Genomic DNA, 24,001 nt, shown 5'->3' with positions numbered 1-24,001 from the left:
ACCCTAAGTTTGTTTGTATATTTCTGACTAAAAAAAACACACACGCATGGGCGGCAATTTTATTGCATCGGCAGATAAAAAAACATAAATCTAGTTTTTGTTCGAAGTGCAAAATTTTGCTACCAGTTGTGTTAAGGTTTAACTGCTAATCTCGTACAAAATTTCAACGCTCAGCAAATAGTAGCTTTTTGAGAAAAAGGTACATTAGTAGAAAACTAGAAAAAAAAACAAGAGTGAAAAATACTAGGCAAATTTGTAATCTATTTCTGAGGTCTTATGCAAGCTGCGTCTATCTTTAAGATTTCGTTGCGAATTTCATAGCCATAGCTTTGAATATAACTGCTGTGCAGACAACCTTTGAAAACCATTTTCAAAGTCTCATCCCACCTTAGCTTACCATCTGGGTAGCGTCGGGTCTTCAAAACGGGCACCACTGTTCTTTTCGCAGAAACTTCACCCTCAGCGCGGAGTGCACATACGTTCGCGTCCAATGTGTGGTCGTTACGCGTAGACAGACAAAAAAAAATAAAATAAAAAAGCAACACAGCATACGAAAGAGAAAGACTAAAAATGGTAAGACTGAACGCAGCCTAGAGCGTGTCAGTGCGTTCCGAAGCCAAGATAATAGTTTATACTCGCAAAAAAGGGGATAACTTTAGTCGGCGTAGACGGCCGATGTTTTGTGCAGTGCGTGCATCTCAGCACTCGGGCAGCGTTAGGAAGACCGAATGTTAAATTAAATTGCGCTGGATTTTACTTTTAACCTGCAACCGAAGCGGAGACATGGAATGTAAAACGAAGCCAAAACCTGTTTTGCTGCGTGAAAAAGCGAAATGAATGACAGATGATTGGCCTGCTTTTGTGGTTGCACGACTCATGACAGCGCGGTGTACTGCCCTGCAGCAAACAGCGGCATCACTCATAAGAAATATAAAGTAAAAAAAGTAAATCAGATTTACATGCGTTACAGAACAGCAGTTCAGGAAATAAAATGCAATGGAACAAAAGGCGGAGCGCAAAGCGCGGAATAGCCGACGCAAAAAAGAAATAGAAACATATACGCTAGGCACACGCGCGGTTTTATAAAAAGAATTTTAAAACTTGCATTTGCAGCACTGACAGTTACGTATTAGCTGCTATGTTAACACTTGAGCGAAATGAAAAGTAGGACTGACCGTATAATTGCCGTTGCTTAAAGTTCCTGCAGTGTGCCTGAGCCTCAAAACGTAATGCGTCTACTTCATTTTTCTTTGTTAATTAATTTGTAACTTTTTTGTTTGTTGACAAATGCGCCCCGTGGACACGCCAAGCATGCCTACTTGCCTAATGTTCGCAAACCGGGCTTCGTGCTCTTAAATGAGGGCTGTGAGCTCGGATCAATGATGTTTTCAGCTGTTATTCGCGTCCTTTTCTCAGGCGTATACCGTCTGAATTTTGTGTCATGCTCTCGTGATTTTCTCTTAGATTGGCCGCTGGCCATAACACACGTCGAGCAAGTTCGCCGCAGTGATGTAAACAGATCTATACCCGTAAATTATGCGCTACGCACGCCGACTCTTTCCACTCGTGGTACTTTTAGGGCGTTAATTATGAAAGCCTCGTGCTATGCGGCACGCTTCGATCTCAGCGTGCGTCAATAGGCCGCGTTAAACGCTTGAAAGCAGTTGGATACTCCGTGTTTCTCATTGTTCTGTGTCGCGGAAACAGTCGTATTTTGCTCTTTGTGTTTGGCACCACGTCACTAGGCATAACGGTGGCTCCGTTATGCCCAGACATTTATTTCTGCTGCTTCACAACGTCTTCTTCCGGAAGCTAGTGTTATTTTCTTTTTTAGTATAATACCGCAGAGATACGCTGAGTCTCACAATTTTTGTGCTGAGAGCGATTTTAAGTACAGTCGTGAGCAGACTTTTCTAGAGCGCTGGAATGCTATCGCGGGGAATAAACGAAGCAAAATCTCAGCGCAGGTGCTCCGCCAGAGGCACGATGTTTGCCGCTTGGAAGCCTATCCAGCTATGCTTTAGTTCCAGCATTGTCTGTGATAGCGAGTACCCGCTTTAAAAATCTCGCTTCCATTGCTCTGCAGGGCACTAGCCTGTTTACAACTGTACGTATTCGTTTAAGACCCCCCCCCCCCCTTTTTTTTTTGCCTTCTGTATTCAAGTAACGTGAGTCGTCTCGAGTTTAGAACGCCTCAGGGGAACGTGATGCTAGCAGCTGAAGTATGCATCAAGCAGCTAATAGTACAGTGGACATATTTATCGGGAGAAGAAAGTTTTCTTTTGCTTTTGCATGTTTAGTTTAAGCTATCGCCACACGGGATTAGGGAAGAGTTAACCGGAAAAACCGCGAGTGCTTTCACGTAGCGGTGTAAAATAGGGTTCATTGGCAATGCGCTAAACTTTATTTTTCACGATTTTTGTTTTTTGTTTACTCAAACGGTCACGTTCTTTAGCAACAGCCAAGAATGTTTTATATTCTGTGAGGGAAGCCAAATCATTAGGTGGCCTACCCACCTGAACAGGCGCGCTACATCACTGAAACAGCGGACTTGGTTTTTCTCAAAAAAAGAAAAAAGAAACGTGAACACATTTGTGGAAAGGAACAATAAAGCATGTTTGATTCTTGAAGCCTTCTAAAGTAACAGCGTCGCATTCCCTGTTGCGAAAACAATATTAAGCCAGGAGCGCGCGATGTACATCCGCCAGAGATCGGGGGGCGAGAGAAATGCGCCGGAAGAAGTTTGATTCCATTTCGATTTTAATTACAGACCTATTCCGAGTTCGGCGCGAAGCGAATCGTAACTCTCATTCATAGTCGTTAGACGCAGCGCCAACCTATCAAGTGAGCCGACCGACCGAAGCCGGGGGGGGGGGGGGGGGGGGGGGGGGGGCGACGCTTTCGTAAGCGCGCTTTTTCTTTTTTATCCTTTGGTGAGCATTCCTTGTCGGCGCTCTTGGCTCACTCGATGGCATGTTACGACGAGGCGGCCCAATGAGAGAGAACGCTGCGTCGTCGGAGTGCGCTTGTTTACTATAGCCGCCTCCAGCGTCAGTGACGTCAGCTTCTGGGTCATCGACTTGGGTACGGTTCAGAGCCATTCTATCACAGCTGACAAGGCGACCGAAATGGCGCCGAGCACGCCCGAAGACCGATGCCTGTGACGACGTGTCCACAGCTCCTTTGACAGCGGCGGTGCTCGTCTTGGCTCCGAGTAGAGCGGCTTCGGAGAGCGTCTCATTACTCTAACGCACCGGGGGGAATCAAAATCTCGCAACCGCGCGCTTCGCCTAGCCGGTAGTGCGCGTTCTTATTGGCTGATGCGCGCGCGAAAGAGAGATCAATGCCTCGAGCACTGGCGTCGCCCACTGCGCCTCATCTGAGGGCGCGCCGCGGAGGCGCAGATAAAAAGAAGAAGCTCAAGCAAAGCGAAACACGGAGAGAAATGACCGGTTGCGAGTTCTGCGGGTGGTTTTCCTCGGAAATCTACCAGAAGCGATAGAGAACGAAAGTGTCAACGCTTGCCTGCCTACGAGGGCAACAAATGGGAGCTCGTACAATTTGCAATGCAACCATCCATTATGTCATGCGTTCCGCCATGTCCTGTGTCGCTTTCTATATCATCTCAAGCAATGCGGTCCATCTTCGTTGTTCTCCTGGCCGTGTTTGAAGCGGCATTTTTTTTAATTGCGTACTCCTTCTTTGCTTTGTATACTACGAACTCTAATGAGCGTGATTTCATCATAAAAAATAACACGTGATATTTCATGAGCGTGCTTATATCAAGGCCCAGAACAGCCCGTTTGCCCCGTAATCATTTTTTTTTATTTACTTAACAGTTTTATTATTTTTGACGTCTTACTGTCGGCACAGCGACCGAAAGAGAGGAACTGGGAAAGACGAAATGCAGGGAAGAACAGAGGCTAACGTCGAGTTGCTTTGTTTTGCGAGATTAGCGCGATGAGTATAACTACTGTGCGGATCTCAGACATTGCAAAGTCGAGTTGCATGCATGGCGGAAGACTTGCGAGTATTTCTTGCAGGTTCTTTTTGTGAAGTCGGGCCTCGCCGAAGGCGCGACTTATGACGCCCCACACAGAAGGCGCCACGAGTGCGTGCTACCCAGAAGCGCCAATCAGGGCAACTGTGGACAACGCTGAAAGAAATGGTCCGCACTGACCCAAGAAGCGAACGGTGGCCAGCCGTGGCAACGGTGAAATAAACTGCACACACATACACGTCCAAAGAGTACGTTACAAGAGCGCTAACTTTGGAGAGCCTTCCCTGCAGGAATTAGAAAATGAAAACACATTTACATGGAGCATGACGCACAATTTCCGCGCAACTGGATTTTAGCAGATTTTTAACTGCATAAGGCCTCGCGCGAAGCAAGTCAAATGCGCGCGCGCCGAGTGTTACGGCAATGCGCGCCTGAAACGGCTCGATTCTTTGTGCTTTTCAGTGTACTGTGATAATTATTTCCTTATCTTCGCTGTTGACAAGGGACGAGAACGTGTACTCAGGCTCCTCTTAAGAGCATTTCACTGATTCCTTACGTAGGTTTATCAGCGGGGTCGTGTTCCGAGCTGAAATCCTTGCAACTATAGGCCACCTTTGCAGTCTGCGAGAAGCGCGAGTTTCATTGTTCGCTGTTCTTTCTAATCACTCTCATTAAGATCTCTTTTTAAAAGAACTTTTCTTTTACCTGGTTTTTCTTTCATTTTCGATGTTCAGCAGGCGCCACAGTCCACCGTACGGGCGTGTGCCCAGTTTTCGGAGTAAGGAGGGGGGCGTTTATGTTGCTGCCCCGAGGCCATAAAACGATGCCAATTATTTACCTTTTCTTGTAGCTCCACATGCGAACAGAATAAGCGAAGCAATAAGGGTCGCCCAGGGTGCCGAGGCCGCGGAGTCACGTCAGCATGAATGTATAATCAGCTTTCACTCCTCGCCATCCAAGTTTCAAATTTACAAAATGCGCTGCACTACGGAAGAAATGTGTAAATATTTGACTAGTGCGTGAGGAAAGCTGTTAATTGTGCGAATATGCTGCGAAAGAAGAAAAATATACAAGCTGGTTGTGGTCACTATTCGCGTGCAGTGAAGCTGCAATTATAAAACGCATTGCTGGCGAGTGCGGCTCCCTGTGTGCGCTTTTACAGAAAAAAAAAATGCCAGTGGCTTAGCTCGGCTATGCCAGGATATACATAGCGAGAGGTAGTACGTTTCTCTGGCTAAGCTTGTTGTGGTCACTGTATGTTTAGCAATGAGAGACATTGGGTATACGCATCTTTTATTCATTTTGCTTGACAGAGACGAAGACTGCCCGATCATCTGTGAAGTAGCATGCAGTGGTCTCAATTTTGTCTATGCATTGCTTCGACTTGGTAGAGTCTCTTTAGTATACAAGCTTTACAGTAGTTCCCCATTGTGTAGTCTGGACGTGAGGGTCCGAAGGTAAATTAAAGTAAAACTTCTCTTTCATACACTGACTAAAGGAGTCCTGTTTCCTGTTGAAATCACCCAAAATCACACACAACTGTGAAACCGTGCCGTAGGCTGGTATACAGTTGGCAACCACATCAATCACCTGCTTGACAGATGTTCCCGGTGCCACGTAGACTCATTGGATGATAATGCCGCTTTCGAGAAGCCGAACACAGCAGGCTTCACCATTATTCACCGCGATCGAAGGGAGATGTCTGACAGCGGTGATACCTTGTTCGTACACGCAGACTCCAGCGCTCTTATTTGGCTCAAGCCAAATGCCAGGCGATAGCCTCAGGATCGGAAGAGTTAATCTTCTCTTGTCTATACCGCCGTTTAGCAGCGGCTGGACTCTCCTTCTCTGCATGCATGTCAAACGTTGTGATACAGACGCCCATTACATCTCCGCCTTTTATACGCAATGCTGCGCATGCGACGCGCTGTTCGGGTGATACAGCGGCGTGCGGCGAGGCGGCGACGAAGAACGCGGCGCAGCTGTGGGGTCTCTCTGGGGCTGCTGTACGATCGCTTTTTTTTCCGCACGCGCACGCGTCCTTGCGACCATACGCACGGGCGCGTGGGGGCGCGTTTCGCGTGACGTCGCGCTCGGCTCCGACGGTGGAGCGGACGCGCGGCGACGGCGAAGCGCACGCCGCATCTTGCTCCTCTCCGATTGCCATGGTAACGGCGCATGCGTACAACTGGCCTCTCTCATGCACCGCGAAATGCCCGACTGGTAGCCCCGTGTAGCTCTCGCTACAAAAGCGAAACCGCGCGTACCGGCTCCTAACACGTACAGCGCATGCAAGTTCAGAAGAAAAGCCTGTATGCGTATCGAGCGCTCGGCAACAGAGCGCGAGTTAGTCCCCGGTCGCGGAGGCCTCATTACGACGGAGACAAAAGGCTGAAGCGCACGCCCGAGCACGCCCTGGGATGTCGGTCAATTTTAAAAACTCCCTTGTTGTCGAAATTAGTGCTGTGTCCACTACAGTGACTTGCCTCGTGGCCCATAGTGTTGTTTTGGACTGGTAAATAAACATTAATTACCGATTCACGAAAAGTTACAAGAAGAAAGGCACTGCCACTATAACGACGCGCAAGCGAAACGCATTGAGTGAAATTTGATATGAAAGGCTGCGTTTCTTTAAAAATAGTGTCCGAACTTACGACTTCCGCATGTCTGATGCGGAGACTGCGGATGCTGCTTACAATGCTCTTTTGTGGGAAGCTGTGCAGTGCACAAGCATGCGTTGAGAAGATGGACTAGTTCGCATCTGTGGGGCGAGACAGGAAGTGAACGCGCCAACTCTAGTGGTTGACCTAACCAGATTATTGCGCGCGGGTGCATTTCATACCGAGTTTTGAAACACGGCCGCCGCGTTCGTTTACAGCGCTGGTGTTTGTTGGGCGCAAGGGTTATCTATACCCGCTTCTTATCCCGAGTTTTTGCTTTTCTTCCTGTTTCAGGTCCGAGGGCTGTAAGGACGGCCCTTGTGACGTTGCCGCCGCCGCGGAGACCAGTGCAATACGGTACGTGCCCCCACGTGATTACCATCTTTTTCCGCTCCACGATAGCCTCGACAACCGATCGCAGGGGAGAATCGTGTAAGAAATTTCTTGTCCTTAGCTGCAACTTTTACTGCAGCGTGCTTGAAGGGAATGAGTGCTCTTGTTTATTCTTCCTTTTTACTCCTAGGAGCACTGCTACGCTTGCAGTATTTAGTGTCCTGCTCTCAGAAAAATCACATACTTGGTGTTGATATGCTAAGTGACCCCGGTAATTAAACATATGACATTGTATGTCTTTTTATTAACTCGTGTGTGCCTCGTTTGAGTGGCCGGAACTATAAACACCGTTTCACCCAGCAAATAATTTCTATGAGATTTTCAGGAGCCTCAGATTTCGCCCCGCCACATAGCTTTCTTCGCGCAAGGATGTCATGGATGACTTCTGCCAAAACGTTGCTTGTTTGCATTCCTGTGGCGAGGCGCGTCGCAGGTTTCGCGCTCGCGGTATTCAATCTGCCGGTATGCCCAAAAGCAGTGAAACAAGCGCAGTAAGGTTATTTCACATCGTGCACTACGAGCAGGCAGCCGCATTGTTCTAGATGTGCCCTGTTTAGCCTTGTATTGAATGACATCAAATTATTTCGAAAGGGCACCCCGCTTATTAAGCGCGTAATTGAATGCTAAACTCACTATCCGGCGAGTCTCAGTAGCATTTTTTTCTTCTTTTCGAATATTTACCAGTGTCACTGGCGCAGCAATGTGTCAATTGTACCTCAAGACCGCCAAGGCGTTGCATAAGTCACGAGGCTATTTCTGCTGTAGTATCTCTCAAAAAACCGTACTGTTGTTAGCTTTGCAGAACGAGACCAATTCTGGCCACATGAGTTTTCCGCTTTCCCTGACAATACAACCAGTGATGACCTTCCTAGCGCTGATGGAGTTCTGTGTATGTATGGGCGCGAGTTATACATAAGCAGCTACGTAGCAGCAGCAGCAGGAATAGAGTGTCGCCGGAGAAAAATAGTTCACAACATTCTCGTACGGTGTCGCCGCCACGCGGCCGCCTCCGGAATCGCTCAAACGATGATACCGGCGGAAGTGGTCCGGCGTCTACCGCCCAACTTTTATGCATTTAGTTCCATCGCGCAGTACTTTTAGCTTATTTTTACGTTTGGGTTGAGTTTTGCCCACAGCCCCTGCAACAGGTTAATATAATATGCATGATCGCATATGAAGCACACAACATGGGCAGAAACCAAAGCAGTCACATTTGCTGTCTACCGCAGTGCTTGAACTGTGCAGCCAAAGGCGAGATAAATCTACATACGTTCTCTCCAGATTTTAAGCTCAAGAAGCTGTGGCTAATCAAATTAATTAAAATCTCGGTACGGGCAAGTCGGTTACCCATCATGAAAACTTAAAGCAGCGGGATAGAGCGGGGACGACCAAGACGCACTCAAACGACAGCACTAGCGCTCTAGCTCTCCTGTTGTTTCTGTGCTTCCATCGTCCCCGTTTATCGGCGCTCCTTTAAACTCGCAGCATGGTAAGGGTTCGCACTGATAAACCTGCGAATAAGTGATACTGACTGACGTAAAACGTGAACCGCCCTTGAGGGCAGCTTTTTTTAGCAGCGACGATATGACCCTACAGATAATTTGTAAGAAATGAAAAACACCCCCTTCCTGCTCGATTCATTGTATGCATTGCTTACAGTCAGTAGTCGCAGTATGCGCTCTAAATTCGGAGTGTGCACTGAATTTCACGGAGACGTAGAGCTACATACGAAACCGGTATAGTAGCATTTGTGACTTGTGTGGGGTTAAGGGCGCTGATGTGCAGGCCGCATATCTTTGCGAGAGCTTCGTTGTCGGGATCGGGACCCATAGCAACGCTGGTGCAAACTTAAACGAAGCCACGGTAGCGATGGCAGGTAGAGGTCTTCTACGTCCGTTTGGAGGTAGTTTTCATTTCGGCTGCTGCTTGGCTGCACCACTCGCAGGCAGTGATCACGGAGTCAAGGTTTACTCTATTTTACGTCACTTTTCGGCTATTTCGTCATCAGAGAGTGCCGAGTTTGAGTTGTAGCGGCGGGAAAAAGTTTTTCATCTTCGAGTCCATATCTCTTCGTAATAAAAGCATCTTTCGCCCTCGGACAAGCGACACCGAATGCCGAACCGTCGGATTTTTCTAAAAAGGAATATATAGCTGTCCTCAGTGTCCCTATAACGCCGGAGCTATCTGGCTTGTCATGCGATTGCTGCAGGATATTTCCGTCAATGCTTCTTCACGATTTATATCAATCAAAATCGCTGCCTACGTGTAATCCTATAAAAGAAATCAGCGGAGCTGAAATGCTCAGTGCAGGCCGTCATTGCTGCTAATATACAACCTTTGTCCATAAAGTTACGAGACTGATTTATTTTCTTCTCTAGAAATGATTCCCCAAAACATGTTGGTGCGTATGTGTAGCGCCGTCTTTTCGGGCTAACCTGAGCTATTTATGTTCATTGCTGTGGCAGCCGCTAGATGGCACTATATGTAGAAAAATACGTTGTCTCTAGTCGTCTGCGCATTCTACTGTGAGTGAATGTGGAGAGATGGACGTCCGCCTCGAACAGCGTGCAAACATAAAATTCTGCATGAAGCTTGGCAAGACAACCACACAGACGTATGAGCTCCTTCGTGACGCTTACGGCAACGAGACATTATCGCGGACGAGTGTTTTCGAGTGGCACAAGAGGTTCGTTTCGGGGAGAACGTCGGTGGAAGACGACACAATGCAAGGGCGCCCACGGTAACCACGTGGGTTACGTGGTAACCACGTTCCACGGTAACCACATTGCGGATGGTTACCGTGGTATGCCTTCCTACACTCTCGCCATACTCTCCTCCTATCGCCCTAACCTCCTTCTCCTTCAAGTCTAGCTACCCTCCGGTTGGTTCCCATGGCAACCACCTACTCCAGTTGCGCGTTCTCACGCTCTCGAAATACCCTCCTCCTCCCACGGTAATCATCCTACGGTTGGGGATTGCTCCGCTTCCGCCACACCCTCCTCCTTCCACGGTAACCACCTTCCGAACGGTTACCGATGTAGCAAGGCGGAAATTTGGGCGAGTTGGTAGGTGTTCATTTTTGCTCACAGCGCAACAAGAACGGGACACGAGATGAAAGACTGGCACAAACAAGTTCTGACTATCAACTGGTTTTTTATTGAAGAACTAAAGGCATATATATACAAACATTGAACTACTTATCAAGACAACAAAAGTTATCTGGAAGGCACCTGGGTGGTCAGATAACTCAATTCCCTCTCGGATAATGCAATGGAAGGGCTGCTGATACACATTGTACCGTTGTGGTGAATATAGAAGGCCTCCATTACCTCGCGTGTTAGCCCATCGCTGTGTCGGAACAGGATGCGCGTGTTCTTGTAATCAGGAACGCATTTGCACTCCTTGCATCGAACGTGTGAACGGGTACCCTGATCAACTCATTTCCAGAGCAGCGGAGAAACTTCTTAGACAGCTTAAGAATGGGGCTCAGCCGAAAGAATGCGAAAAGAAGAAAAAGCTGGCTGTTGTCACTGCTTGTCACATGGGCTGAAAAAAGTTGCAGGCAGATACGACATTGATGTCGTCTTTTCTGCGCCTAGAAAACTTAGCGCAATGTGCAAACAGGTCAGTCAGAGGCACGACGGCAAGAGGAATTCCTGTCAGGTGCGTTATGTGTCGCCGTCTATACCTTGCGAGGTGGGGGTGGTATATCAGGTCCCCTTCTCATGCGGTGCCATGTACATTGGCCAGACTGGCAGGTGTGTCAGCAAACGTCTAATGGAGCATGAGAACACAAGAAAAAATGATCCCTTTTCCCACACTGGCTCCCAATGCAGGAAAAGCCAATGCAAGCATGAGAAGGATTACACAGAAAGGAGAGCAAAAGGTCACCCCCTTGCCCAGTCTACTTTTCGATGCAAGGAGTGCAAATGCGTTCCTGATTACAAGAACACGCGCATCTTGTTCCGACACAGCGATAAGCTAACACGCGAGGTAATGGAGGCCTTCTATATTCACCACAACGGTACAATGTGTATCAGCAGCCCTTCCAGTTGCATTATCCGAGAGGGAATTGAGTTATCTGACCTCCCACGTGCCTTCCAGATAACCTTTGTTGTCTTGATAAGTAGTTCAATGTCTGTATATATACGCCTTTCGTTCTTCAATAAAAAACCAGTTGATAGCCAGCGCTTGTTTGTGTCAGTCTTTCATCTCGTGTCCCATTCTTGTTGCGCTGTGAGCAAAAATGAACATTTCCCGATGTAACAATCCTCCGGTTACGCCTTGCTCTCGCCATGGGACTCCTTTTATGGTAACCTTCCTCGTCGCTCCAGGGTAACTACCCTTCGGGTGCGTTCCGCGGCAACCGCCGAGCAGTTGTTGCGCCTTCTCACGCTCTCGCCATACCCTCCTCCTTCAAGGGTAACCATCCTCCGGTTGGGGATTTCTCCGCTTCAGCCACACCCTCCTCCTCCCACAGTAACCACCCTCCGGATTATTCCTGCGATAAACACCCACCGGTTACACATTTCTGCGCTCACTTCATACCTTCCTCCTTGCACGGTAACCAACCTCCTGGTAGTTCCCATGGCAACGCACCCACCGATTACGCCGATGGTCAAGACAGACTACAACGTACTACTAGGACGTAAAACCTAGGAACGGGCGCTTAACAGCTGTCGATGTAAAACAGTAATTTATGTCGCTACGTTATGGCACGAAATCTGTCACAGCACATTGCGTACCTTTTTCAAAGCGCTTGGGATCTCTTCTCGTTCGTCGCGCATTTTGACGGCGTGAGCGCGCGTATCAGCAAGCCCGATTGGCCGCCATCTTAGTGGCGCCGTGTGTAATTGGCAGCGTTTGAAACCCCTATTATCTCTATCGCGGTATAGTGAAATGCACTCTGAGAAAAAATTGTAGCAAAAAGGTAGTAACGGCTGTTGTTACCACCTTCTTTTAACAGTTACTACCTTTGTAGTATGCATTTGTACTACCTTCTTACGACCTCGTTACTACATCTATGAAAAAGGAGGTAGTAAAAAGGTAGTAATTACTGCTGTTACTACCTTTTTTGACTGTTAACTACCTTTGTACTACCTCACCGGAAGCGGAGGTAGTAAATGCGGCTCCTACTCGTATGACAACACCTGGCACGAAAGTCGGGAAAAGGCATACGATTGGAGCTACATATGTCGGCGGTTCGAATCCCTGTCGGGGGCAAGCCTCCAACCTGACTAAAAGACGTATGCTACATGCAATGAGAAATCGTACCACCCGCAGCGGTGTACGGCGAACGGTTGCGTCACAATTTTGATACGAATGTGGGGAAAAACTGCCGCCACATGGACGTCAGCCAGTTGTGCTTCCACTCCACGCGCTCCTACTCATACCTGTGGTGCCCGCCTACGCGTCTGTGACATGGTATATAGGCTTTCGCCTTAACGAACGGTTCCCTTCCAGTGACTTTTTTTTTTCTTCATTAATCTCGGTTTTTTCGATACACGCTGTTTCGTATTGCTTCGAACTGAACTACAGCATTCTTTTTGCTACGCAAAGTGGTGGAGTGATGGGGTAGTGCCAGCATGTTGTTCTGCTCACAGATTAGGGGTTACTTCACCTACAAGAAAGCAGCGCCATTTGATAAGGGCAGTTGCTGTTACTAGCCTTGCTGCTATCTAGGCTTAAGCGTTGCTAAAGGTAGTCCCCGTTACTACCTTCAGAGGTAGTAAATGTGCTACTAAGGGTAGTTGCTGTTACTACATTAAGGGTGGTTGCAGGTACTACCCTAAGGGTAGTGAATGTTACTAAAAGCAGCTGCAGTTGCTACCTCTGAGAGGTGGTAAACGTTACTACCTACAGTTACTACCTAGGTAGTGACATAAGTGACGGACGGTTACTACCCTTAAAGTTAATAACTACAACTACCTTTTTTTCGAGTATAGGGGTATACAAACAACCTTCAGTGAAAGCCGCAGAAGTGAGGCCAACCGCTAAGAGGCGCCTCCGATCCAAGACCGGCGCATTTCCTCTCAGCGCCAGCTGGAGGTCAGACGTGACGCGTATATCAGATCCTGTAATGTTGTGATGCACAGCGCACATGACAATTCTCTTCCTTGGTTTAATGAGCTATCTTGCTTGTATTCATCGTGTAGAAACTGCCTCCAAATAAACAGGGAGAGAAAGTTCTCAAGAAAGTACCTTTAGACATTGGCCGTAGATAGGGCAAGGCAAAAAGAAATGAAAACAACAGTGCCCTGCCTGCAGTACCTTTAGATAGTGTAATCTCTTAGAATCTGTTTCGACCTAGTTTCTGTGGCGAACGGCCCTCACCAGTGGACGACAGGCTGAGGCGTATGTATACCGACGAATAAGGCGCACCGCGTTGAAGACGACGCGCACGGTTTCTGCGTATTCAGAGAAGGCGAAGGCAAACAACATGCCGGCATTTGGCCCCCGCAGTTCCTCGGCAAATAGCGCGCGCGTGCGAATGCCACTGGTGATTGTGACCATAATCCTGAGGAAGCGCTCTTGGTAAAGTGCGCGCAAATAAGGAGCGCCGAGTGGGCGCGGAATTGCCAACACGGCTCATTGTGTTCGGACGCCCGTCGAGAAGCGTAGGATCGTCGAGTGTTCGAGGCGTTCGTGTCAACACGAGGGGCTTTTCTGAGTATCCCTGGACGAAGACCGCCATGAGAGATCAGCCGGCGTCCCGAAGGAGGGATTTCGATCATGGCAAAAGTTTGAGCCGAGCAGGAGGAGAAGGTTGTGTGCGAACTTTTGGGCGAAAACAACGTGTGCTAACTGTGCGGAGGAGGGGAATAGAGGGCCCCGGCGCGTACCTGACACCTTAAGCGTGCCTGAAGTGGAAATTGGGTTGCCTCTGTGGTCAGAGCGAGGGAGTTGTGGCGTCTTCGTGCGCTCGAGTTTGCTGATTGCGCCCTTGAAGCTGCGTGAACAGTTTACTCGCCAAACATGCTGAGGAGACGGCCAGTTAGGACTTCTTTCTGCTCGGGATAGTAAGCGTAGCGCGAAAAAATCTGTTGGTGTTACTTCTTTTGGATGCATCGTCGAGTTTCAGAGCATCAGATTATGCTCCGCTCAGGCGTTTCCTGCAGAATACGGGTCTTCACACTTTCAGGTTCGTGTTGTCCAGGTGTTTAAGGAATACATAATTTGAGCCATCTGCACTTATGAGCTCGATGAATTTTTTTTACGTGATATTAATGGCGACCCTTTCCTGTTTCTGAGCAGGGAAACTGTAACTGAATTCACGAATGGCTTCAGTGAGAGAGGATGCTGTAGAGGGGGTTGTGCGCAAATATTAATGATTGAAAATTTTTATACCTGCTCGTGCTGCGTTTACGCAGGCTACATCAGTGCTACAGCAGCAGCGCAGTTGATGAATTACGTATCTCTGAAAAAAAAAAGCGCGATCCGTGAACTGTCCACGAAAGCACGTGCTCACAGTGGCGGTTGCACCACCGCCATTCAGTCAATCAATAAGTGCTTATTTCAGTTTGCGTCCATGTAAACTGAAGGTGGCAGTAAAAAAAAAAGCCGCAAATTATACGCTGCTTGACGGACCTCACCACCCTTACAAGTGAGCAGCAGGCACAAAGCAAAAACAAACAAAAAACCACTGCTGAAGAAATACCTACAAATATAAGTGTGCTAAAGAAGAACAATATTTATAGAATCAGAAGTATTTCATATAATCGGCAGCAATATGTACCGCAAAAAATTAAATGCTATAACAAAGAGTGGCACAGCACAAGTTGAACATGCGCGCATATCTCATCGCAGTATAGCTTAGAGGGCTGTACAAATTTTTCGTGCAGCACTTTATGCTACTACTTTCTAAGGTAACGGGAGTTATGTGAGAGAACTCGTTCACTTAATGATAACAAATCGAGGCTAAAGCTAGTTGTCGCCTACGCGTTCAAACCTTGGCACCTCGGCTTGGGGGGGGGGGGGGGGGGGCAGGATATAATGCATTCGTGTTCACTGGCGGCTCATGCTGCGGTCTCACTGGGTTGCGTATGTTATGAGGGATGTTTGGAACTGTTTGAGCCTCCTGATTTGTTTGTGAAGCACACCCTTACACACGAACATATTAGCTTCCTTTCAATCAACCGTCAGCGAGAAGAAGCGCATGTCGTCAGCTGCCCAGTTGTTTGCGCTATGGTTCATGAAAAAAAAAAGCAGTTTGGAGACGATCTGAACCAGATGGCGGAAAATAGAAAAGCTAGAAGTCTTTACGTATACTAATTACTATACGAAGTCAATATTGTCTGCCTGGTGTGCGTTCCTCCATATGTCCGCAGGTGTTTTGGAATATCTGTTACATAGTTCTTGAGCTGACGAGGGTAAAGGAATGAGAGGCTCGTTTAGAATATGCACATGAAAGCACCCAACAGCCATTCAGACCAAAGAAAGCAGGGGAGTGTAGTGATTTCTCTTTGCTGGTGGGGTGAATTAGGGTGGAGAAGAGTAGCTGTGGTTTGTGGGTGTTTAACGTCCCAAAGCGATTCAGGCTATGAGGGACGCCGTAGTGAAGGGCTTCGAAAATTTCGACCACCTGGGGTTCTTTAACGTGCACTGACATCGCACAGTACACGGGCCTCTAGAATTTCGCCTCCATCGAAATTCGACCGCCGCGGCCGGGATCGAACCCGCGTCTTTCGGGCCGGCAGCCGAGCGCCATAACCACTCAGCCACCGCGGCGGCTGGTAGAGTAGTTGTGTAATCGTGCTAGATAGAATGTGCTCTCATGGAAAGCAGAAAAATATAACCACAACATCTGTGGTATCCGAACCCATGACCTCCACGCTTGGCGCAGGGAATGCTCAACCAACCGAGCTACTGTTTTTTTCTAGTTTTCTTCATTGCCTGTATCCAGCACAACAAAACAAAAAAGTAATTTTGTTGAAACGCCCCAGCCCGAGGCCGATGGCCTAATTAAAACCTTTTCAAGCTAGCAGCTCGTCCAGAACATCGATCCATTCAGGTGGCTCAGGCTGATTGCATGTAGAGTCTCGAATAAGTGTCTCGCTTTCAAAGATGTTTTACCTGACCGAGCGCACATTTATATCGGTGTGTCTTATATGTATACTGCTATTCGCATCTTCCCAATGCTTTGGAGGCTCTTAAGCGTAAACATAACGTATGAAACATTCTCGTTTTCTATGGATATAGAAAACTGATGCTGTACGGAGATATGGGCAGCGCTTTTTTCATGGACTGCTGTCTCCCCTTTCTACTTTCGGGCGTATTCGTGTTACGTGCAGTCTAACTTTGCGGTTTTCCGCCACCGCCACCCAGAATCACAGCGGTGGGCGTGGGACGTCCTTTTGTACCGCAGATGCCACGTAGAACGTGGTCGGTGTGTGTACGAACCTTTTTATGCTACGTGTGGTATCAAGACTGCCAGGGCCAAGGCCCCCTTTGTGCTATTGGGCAAGGAAGGGTATCTCTCTGGATGATGTAAATAAAATTTGATTGATTGAACGGCATGAGGTTTAGGATATGCCGCTCTCAAAGATGCGACAGTCACGGAGACCAAGAAAACCACAGGGGGCTGTAATTTTTCTGCGTCGCGATCTCGAACGTGAAACGGGAGGCGCGACGGCAGTCTGCTCTGCGGGCATTTGTTGGCGACAAAGCTTGAAAACGCCCATGTTTTCAGCTCTCTGCAGCTCCGCTGTTGTATGACATAACCTGAGGGGATATCGAGCTGAACGAGGGGCTACGTTCTGTACAGTGTCGTTCCAAAGCCCCCCCCCCCCCTACGCTGATTCTAGAGAATATGTAACGCGAATTTTTGTTCCTGGTTATCATCGCATGCGACTGAAAGGGTTGCGTTTACGGCATGGAACTCAAAACACGGGGACCTCTGGCACTAAAGATTTCAGCCTTTGTTCCGGAAGAACGCCCCCCCCCCCCCCCGCTATTTTTTAGCGCCTAATGACCCATAAACGCAAACAGTTCCACAACATCCGCCTGCCTACGTCAGTAGTTACCTTTTCGCGAGAGGGGCATAGAAATTTGGAATATGACAGGAAAAGAAAATGATTTAAAAAAAACGAGAAAAAGAAATGAATTCTTAGTATTCTTAGTTTACGAGCGGCCTTCTTTGCCGAGGCTTCTGACTCATTGGCTGTTTTTTTTCTGCATGAATTACTTCTGCGTATACTTCTAATTACTTCTTTACACTATACATCATTTGCCTTGGACCACTCCTTTTTTCACCCTTCCCCCTCTGGTTACTGGCCTGCGGGAGACGAAGAGTTTGTCAATGCGGCTCGCGTTACAAGATGAGGTCGAGGACCCTGGTAAGCGGCCTATCTCGTACGTGGCACTGCACTTCGAGCACCGCCTTGGCTGCCTTAGCTTTCTTTGCTTAAGTGTTCATTTATGTGAGCGTCTGCTATAGGCTTTAGTAGTGCTTCCAACGCCTTACGCGACTAACCTAGCGTAGTTTGGACAAAAGCACCTGTGTGCGACCGACACGTGCACCGGCATTCATCGTTCGGAGTCTCTGATCGGCGAGTGTGTTACGTTATGCGCTGTTACCAATAGCGCTATCAGCGTCGTAGTCTTCATCAGTTAAGGCTCAAAGGCAACCCTTAGACTGCCGCTTTCGAGGCTTTCATGGCCTCTGCTTCATTCTTAACGACGACGGCCTTTGTAAGCTGTGCACGTCTGAACATGTCCGAGAGAACGGCAGGAGCAGGTGTGTGAGCACGACCGGAGGCACGGCTCACGGGCAGCACTGTGAGTGGATCTTTGGACAGGGGCGAAGCGGGACCTGAAGTCTCAGTTCGAGCGGGTTCTGCTTAAGAGATTCACGGGAAAACGTTGTCCTGTGCAGTGTTTTTCATTTCTTCTCTCGTTGTCGTCCCTTCTTGGTGCTTTCACGTTTTCTCTCGTAATAATGACCCTGTACCTTCGCCTGGAGCTAAGTCTCTGCCAGGAATGCGAGAATTTAGCTTCCAGCTCTTGCTTTCTGCAACGGGAAGATACAAATGAAGACAACTACAAGCCCCGGTCACAAACCTGCCCGCTCTGTATGAGTGAATAGCGATGGTCTGCACCTATCTGACTGCGGGGTGGAGCAACTGCGCGGATGTATGTGAGACGAAGGGAGAAAAAGGAATTGCGCTGTCGTGTCGCTTTCTCCAGCAGCGTTTTGTACGAGGGGTCCAACCCTGACGAATTACCATTTTCAATCTGTTCGTCATTTGTGGCACTCCGCTAGAAAACACAGCAGAGAAGCCAGGTGCGCTTGGGTCCCATGCAAGGAAAACCATGGCCTCGGCGTCCCCCGAGAACTCTCCTGCACAACGCCACTGAGCGTAGCTTTCTCTGCACGCTATCGCACCAGGCGCCGTCCGGAGATCAGAGGGCGCGCGCTATCGTACCAGGCGCACCTCGACTCATCTGGCTGCCTCTGCGAAAACCGTGCGCCCCTGCAGAGCCCTTCTGTCAGGCGTGGCTCGTATTTTGGCCGCACGCTGCCAGGGCCAGTGCCCTTTCTCGCCAGATGCCGCGGTTAAAATGCCAATGCCCCCTCGGAGGACAAGCGCATTGTCGTCCATAGCTTCGTTCGGCGCGTGTGCACGAGTTTAACGCCTTTCTGCTGGGCATCGCACTTTGCGGGCTGCCGCTTGCCGCACTGCCTCGGGCGTGTGAATGCACGGAGCTATCGCTTAACTGCCTCATCCGGCGAGTAGTCAGTTAACTTTCTAGGGCAGCCTCAGCTGATGTGTAGCGGCGTTGGTATTTTCACGCTGCAGTCGGCGACCACTCTTCAGAGCTCCGTTTCGGCTGCGTGGCAAGCTATTTGAGGCTGGCAGCTGCTCCAGCTCTGGAGAGCTAAGAAGCGTCGCGTAATGTGGAGGCGCCCCATTTAGTCGCCTTAATTACTCAACTCAAATATTCAAAGTCGCAGGATCTGTGCGAGTCGGTCAGCCGTGCGCGTAAAAAGCCGCGTCGTTTCCTGCCGCGCCGGAAGCAGCAGAGCCGGAGGCGGCGGCTCACGTTGCCTCGGCGGCTGACGTGCGGTGTCCTCAGTCGCGAGCCTCGCGGGGCGGCGACCGGAGGCCCTTGGCAGCGCAGGTGCTGGCGGCGTGCGGAGCGTTGCTGCGGCGAGCGTACGAAGCGGCGCACTCCGGCGGCCGACTTCAGCACGGCGCTATCGATCGGCCACGGGGCGAGATCGGCGCGTCTTCCACCCGCCGCCAGCAAAATGCTCGCCAACCAAGATGGCGACGCACCTCCGCAGTGACCCTCGCCGGGGTTCGACCAGGACGCCGCTGTACGCGTTGCGCTGAACGCCACCAGTGAGCGGCGCGGCCGCCCGGCTCCGGCTCCCGTCGCCGCGTATGGACCGCCGCGGCCCGTACCCCGCCTCCGGGCCGCCCCAGAAGCCTGCCAGCCCCGGAGTCACCTTGCCCTAAGCGACGGTAAGCGCACCGCCGTCCGCACAGAAGCCTCGCGGCCCCGCAGGGCCCTGGCCTTTCCGCGAGCACCGTGCCCACGCTCGGGGAGCTCGGACTTCCTGAGCCGGGCTCGATGCTACTGCGACATAGCCTGCGCAGTCGACTCGTCACAGGCTGACACTCGGTCGGCATCTGCCGGCCAAGAGCAAACGCTGCAGGCCGATGGCCACACGCGCGCTCCGCAAGTAAACACTCGGCTTCACGAGGCTAGCCCGTTTTGTGTTGGCTGTTCAAGGTTTAGCCTGTGACACACTGGCTAAGCTTTGAATGGGCAGGCAGCGCAACGTGGCGCACTGAAGCATGTTGTTGTTGTATATAGAAAACAAAAATATGGTACATACCATGTCTTCCCCTGTACAAGGCTCTGTAGGCCCTCGTCCTCTCCCGCACGTATTGTCTTCGGCTTCTTTGTTGTATTTTTTCCCCATCTGTGAGGAAGATTTTTGCGTTCGCTTTCGGTGCGTTGACTCCAATGGTGCATTATTAAAAAGCGGCCCAAGATGTAAGGCACATTTTACTGTTATTTTTATAAATTAGGTCTTCCAGGTTATGGGACTTCGATCTTTTAGTGCAGTGCCTGCTGGCTTTGCGTTGTCCATTTTATTGCTGCGCTCATTTAGAGGGATTTCGCAACATTTTCAGGTCGTTATTGTGTTGCGCATGACGCCGATTTTTCTTCGAGGCAGCTGTCTTGCTCCCATTCGCGTGTGCATTTCGTTCCTGTATTACTCAGTACGCGTCATACGTCGCTCCCTGGTACGCCTATTTCGTGACGGGATGTCGACATGCAGATCAAAAGGTGGAAAGAAGGGCACTCCTTCCCTCGGTCCATTTTACTCTGAGAAATACGATCAAAGCTGCTGTCTAATGTTGCTACAGGAGCACTGTCCGGTGGTGGTTTTCCTTCCTGTGTCGCTGTCAGCGCCGCTTTTTCTTATTCTTATTTATACGCCAATTAACTCAATGCGAAGCTTTGCATGCTTCCAAACTGCCGGCTAGCATTAGCTGCGAGAAATTAGTCTGAATTTTTTGTCTGTTTTTCTTTCTGTAGCACGTATATCAAACCGAAAAAACGAGGCTTCACTTTTCTGGTGGCTATCAGGTGATAAATTGTCCCACAAAACGCTGGGATGCGATCAGGTTGTCTGCGACGCACACAGAGCGCTCTTAATTAAGTGCGCTACAAGTAAATGAGTGTGGAAAGCTAGAACGAGGAATAAGGAGTGAACATGACGTGGAACACAGACGGGACTCTGTGCTCATCTTCTCTTGCGTCGTGCGCTCAGGGCTCTAGACAATGTCTAGACTGTGCAGACGTCTCCCAAGTTGCCTTCCCCATCCTTTGTTTTACGAGCACGTATTCGGAGCAGAGCGATTTCCACTCACGTAGCCTCCGCTCGTTTGTTTGCGCCACGTGTGAGTTTTGTTTTTCTCGCCTGAAGCTAGAATTGCTCCCGGCTCTTTTTGGTGATGCTGGAAGAGCAACAAGTTCGATGCTGCAACTCAATGCAGCGTCGCTACGAGCAGACACATCCTTCGGCCGAACCGCGGGGACTGCTCCGAGACCCGACGCGGTTTTTTTCCATCGGCTGCTGTTGGCCGGCTTCGCTTACATCCTGCACGTTTTCGACTTCGCGCGGATGTGTCCTCCTCACACACGTTGCACTCGCAAGCGCTGATGGCTTTCCCTGAAGTAAATTGCTCAAGCTGTTACAGTATGGTGAATATTTGTATCGGTAACAAAAGGAAATGTTGCACCTTGTACATACCTTGCAGCCCGCGCTGCGCACGATGAAGGCGATATTCGCTGCATAGCTTCCAGTCAACACGGCAGATACGTACGCGGCACGATCAGAATTCGTCATATATTCTTACTTATTCCGCGTCGTGTTCCTTGTTTAGTTCCGCATGATGGCCCTCTGTCAGACGCTGCCTTAGCACATGGACAATAGGATGCTCCTTGCATCCATGCACAGAAGACGCATTTAGCCCTCGAGTGGTGTATCCGGGTCGTTCATAATGCCTTTGTGATTGCTTGAAACGTGATTAGCCTGAAGGCAGTATTCATCGTTTTCACGCAGTGGTTTTCACGCAGGTGGATCATCGTTTTCACGCAGTTCTTAGACGCTTGCAAAGAGTTAGGATGGTCATGCACTCGGCACCGGTGCACTGATGGCTGCGTGCGCTTTCTCGTGCAGTTGCGATGATGCAGCTGCCGTTGAAATAAGGTATTGAAATACAGCTGCCGTTGAAATAAGGTATTGGGACCGTATGGCTAAGTACGGTGGGAAGCACAATGAACTCCGGAAGCTCCCATTGCTTGTAGTGACGTCACGCCTTTTTTGAGCGTCTTCTCGCACCATTCAACGAGGATGCTCTGTTGCACGCCCTCCGCGGTCGTTTTAGCTTGGTGATATGGATTGCAGGAACTCAGCTCTGTGGTCCAGCATTTCGCTTTTTCCTTCGCCTTGCTTCGGAAACACCCTTCTCTTCGTATTGATTCGAAGCTGCTCTTCGCCGATCCGAAAATTTGCTCGCAATGTGGCTCATTTCTGGCCGCTGTCGACGAAATAGGCATGAGTAGTGTAGAGCGATTGGCAGCTAGCCCCTGTGTGCAGCTCCTATAGTCCAGGGGCGGTGGCGGTCACGCCTCGCCACAACCATTGGTGAGTCATGTTCCATTTTGCCTCGCTTCACATGCGCCGCGACGCTGCACGGCGGCCTGGCGTGTCTTGCGGCGCAGATACGGCGAAGGGCATTCCGCATTTCTGGTCGCTCATGGCCTGCAGTGCTGAGTGTCGATGTTTACATGGAAACAGCGCAGCAGGCGGGACCAAGAAAGGAAGACACACACAGGGGCGCTGTGTCTTCCTTTCTTGGTCCCGTCTGCTGCGTTGTTTCCATGCAAAGAATGTACCAACTAGCCCGGCTTACTTCTTTGTTCGATGTTTACCTTCGCGTTACTCGGACGAACGTCGAAGCAGCGCAGCACAAGGCTAGCGCAGCCGCCGCATTTTGCACTTTTTTTTGCGATATGGTGTACCTATAGTGTGAACACGCTTTCCCAATGCGGACATACGTACAGACGCTTTCAGACATATATCGTGCCTAACAAAAAGGCCACGAAGGACAGTGGTTATGCGTGAAACAGGAAGTACAGACATGGACAATGTCATAGAAAGTTCACAACGAAAAAGGAAAGTAATGACAGCAACCTTATGATATCATTCTCAGCTGGGGCATGTGAATGCGAAGGAAGCTTCCTGCCACGAATAACTCGATCGCTGTCATGGGCTGCTGGAATGGTAGCGCGCAACGCTCCTTGAAGGACGCGTTGGCGCCACGAAAAGACTTCGCATTTGCAGCGAGAATCTCTTCGAGCTCCCTGCGAATAGCGGGGAGACATGGATAGAGAAACGTTTCTTACCGAGCGCTCCGTGAATACGTCCAAAGAGATCACTGAACGAGCAATCGCTTCATCGCGCGCATATTTTTCCAGCTCGCTCTTCGCCGAAGGGGAGGAGGAAGGTGCCGTGGCGCATTTTCGAGTTCGAAGTGTGCCCATGCTTCGCCGCGTTCTGACGGCATCGAAGTGCAAAGCGCCCGTGTGCTCTGATGCGGGTGCATGCTGAGGAACTCGCTACAGAATGTTTTTATATGGGACTTAAAATAAATGTGTTCCCTACAACTGAATCGGTTTCTTTGTGAGGGTGAAAAACTCCCGAGGACGTAAAATCGTCCGTGAAATTTCTGCTCAGTTCCCTGAACTTTCATATTTGTGAGATATTATTTGGTGTTGCGCTCTATGTTCATTGCTTATGTTATATGCCGTGCGCTTGTGTTAGCCATGCCCACTTAATCTATTGGAAATTATTCCATTCAGTGGTCGGTTCTACCCGGTTTCTGTGAAGTGACGCGGAGAAGTCGGCAGCTGACGGCAGATGAGTTATTTCCTGCTAATATTTGAGCTAGGGGAGGGCCTTACGAGCAAGCTCTACAATTATGTGAAAGCACATGGCAGGCAATGTGCGCGCATAACCTTACTTACCATATAGAATGCTATCACATTCACAACGCCTGCGTAATGTTTTGCCTTGACATTTATCGATTTTAGTTGTTCTTTCGCGCTTTTCTTCTCCTTGTGCGGGCTTCAAGGTCTGCACCACTGTCGTACGTAGACATTCCGTAACTCTGCACTCTGCTCGGAATGATTTAAAAAGCAGCTCATCAGGTTTGCCACAGTACGGCTAACAAAACGAGCCTTCGCACAACGCACCATATGTGAGTTTAGGCAACTGCGGTTATTGTATTCACCGCTCGCGGCAAAGGTCATCTTCTCTTACCCGTCGCCTAATACGTTATTTTCGGCTCGACTATCTCCTCTGTTCCCTATTGCCAGTATATGGGAGTTGACATTACCCGCGACCATTTTTGGTCTGGTCACA

The 24,001-nt window shown here is 49.4% G+C and overlaps 1 protein-coding gene across 5 annotated transcripts in view; it reads left to right on the top strand.

Annotated features, from left to right (window-relative positions):
* LOC144114141 (E3 ubiquitin-protein ligase MARCHF8-like) overlaps positions 1-24,001 on the top strand; it is a 155,869-nt gene that overhangs the window by 93,268 nt on the left and 38,600 nt on the right. For 2 of the 5 annotated variants that reach the window (XM_077647654.1, XM_077647655.1), the window contains exon 2: positions 6,955-7,017. The exons of 1 other annotated variant lie outside the window; for it this stretch is intronic. The gene's annotated coding sequence lies outside the window, so the exon portion shown is untranslated. Of the gene's footprint in view, positions 1-6,954; positions 7,093-19,339; positions 19,521-24,001 lie in introns of all 5 variants that reach the window. 2 more of the 5 variants (XM_077647657.1, XM_077647659.1) reach the window with 2 other exon arrangements.

The sequence above is a fragment of the Amblyomma americanum genome, chromosome 1 (genome assembly GCF_052857255.1).
Source record: "Amblyomma americanum isolate KBUSLIRL-KWMA chromosome 1, ASM5285725v1, whole genome shotgun sequence".
NCBI lineage: Eukaryota > Metazoa > Arthropoda > Arachnida > Ixodida > Ixodidae > Amblyomma > Amblyomma americanum.
Note: the sequence above shows the minus strand (reverse complement) of the source record. Positions and strands in the feature narration are given on the sequence as shown.